This window comes from Fopius arisanus, unplaced genomic scaffold, assembly GCF_000806365.1.
Source record: "Fopius arisanus strain USDA-PBARC FA_bdor unplaced genomic scaffold, ASM80636v1 scaffold00032, whole genome shotgun sequence".
In the NCBI taxonomy this organism is placed as follows: domain Eukaryota; kingdom Metazoa; phylum Arthropoda; class Insecta; order Hymenoptera; family Braconidae; genus Fopius; species Fopius arisanus.
Window position 1 is genome coordinate 503860 of NW_011887771.1, and position 1504 is coordinate 505363.

Sequence of the window (1504 nt, forward strand, 5' to 3'; positions counted from 1 at the left end):
TCTCTGCCCCCCAGTTTTTACTACTAACAGTAGCAGTCAGCGACGATTGAAACGAGCGGATGGGAGGAACCACAACACACGGGAAATTTATTCGCATTTTTTTTTTATTCCCCTTTTCCTTTTCTTTTTTTAGTTTAATTTTTTTATTTCGCATTCATCGGTGGATCCCTGGAGCGGTGGAACCCACCTGTGGCTTTTGAGGCACGTGATGAGGGGAGAAAGACCTTTACACGGTGGGTGGGGTGGGGAGGCAGGGGGGAAGACAATAGATCCGTGGGAATTGTCATTTAAATATTTTGCAGATGTTTATGGACATTTTCCGAAGGCCTATTAATGGAAGACAGAGGGTGGTTTTTATTTTTTCTAGGGGGGGGGGGGCTCTCTCTTGAGCGAAGGTAGAGCATCTCGAGCCAAGGTCGGAGTCAGGACAATGAACTCCACAAGGAAAAGTGATCGTACATCTCATTCACATATTTGTGGCTCACATTGGGGGTTTTTCATGCGATAATTGAAACCGACGGATCGGACGTGATATCTCGATTTTTTAAGTTTACTTTTTTTTAATTAATAAAATGGGAATTATTGATTGGTATAAGAATTTCAGTCTAGGTAATTGGCGAGACTGGTTTAATTTGCTTTAGCTTCCTTTTTTATTTATTTGTCCGGGAGGAGAATGGAGATATCTGGATGTTATCCCTTGATTTTTCGAGAAGTCGATCTTTTTTGATTTTTAAAATAGAGTTATCGATTGTTATCAGAATTACATTGAAGTGATTTCTCGCGGCTGATTTAATATTTTATTCTTCCAGGAAGGGAATGGAGCAAAGCGCAGAATATTCAAGTGGAGAATAGTGGAATCTACCCGAACGTGAGGATGAATAATACAGTCGGGGAAAAACAAAACATGGTATTGTTGAAAAAATGAAAACATAATTAACTCCAACCTTGCAGACACCTGTGACGTACTTGAATAAATGCTCGTCGAATGCCTCGTTTAGTGCGTCATCATTACTTTATACAGGGAGTAACGGGATGGTGATAATGATGGATTGGCAATATTCTCATTGCCCCCCCAATTTATCGCGAAAATTGTAAAATCAGTTTTCTGTAGAATTGTCTTCACGCTCTGGCGTTGAAATCACTTGATCATCTGGTCAATAATTCCCCTCATCGATTCGGTTATCGATTTTCCATCCGTTCTAGAATGCGTATTACTATGGAAATCATTGATTCACATCATGAGTCGGTGAAGTCAACAAATAAAAAAATGACTAAAGTGAAATGGAAAACCGCCTAATGAAGTTCAATCGAATGGAAATGAAATACGATCCGTTCATGATTAATGATTCATTGAAATTTGAAAAAAAAAATGAATTGCTGATCATTAGCGGTGATCTAGGGAAAAAATATAATTCGCTTAATAATGATAATAATGTAACTGTTATTCTAAGTAGTTTCTAGTGATATTGGGAAAAAAGGGAAAAACTAATAAATCAAAAACAAA

General features: G+C 38.0%; 1 long non-coding RNA gene across 1 annotated transcript in view; it reads left to right on the forward strand.

Moving 5' to 3' along the window:
- Positions 1-997, forward strand: part of LOC105265783 (uncharacterized) — a 3503-nt gene extending 2506 nt beyond the window's left edge. The window contains exon 2 of the long non-coding RNA XR_892100.1: positions 810-997. This is a non-coding gene — a long non-coding RNA (uncharacterized lncRNA). The remainder of the gene's footprint in view (positions 1-809) is intronic.
- The last annotated feature ends 507 nt before the right edge of the window (positions 998-1504 follow it).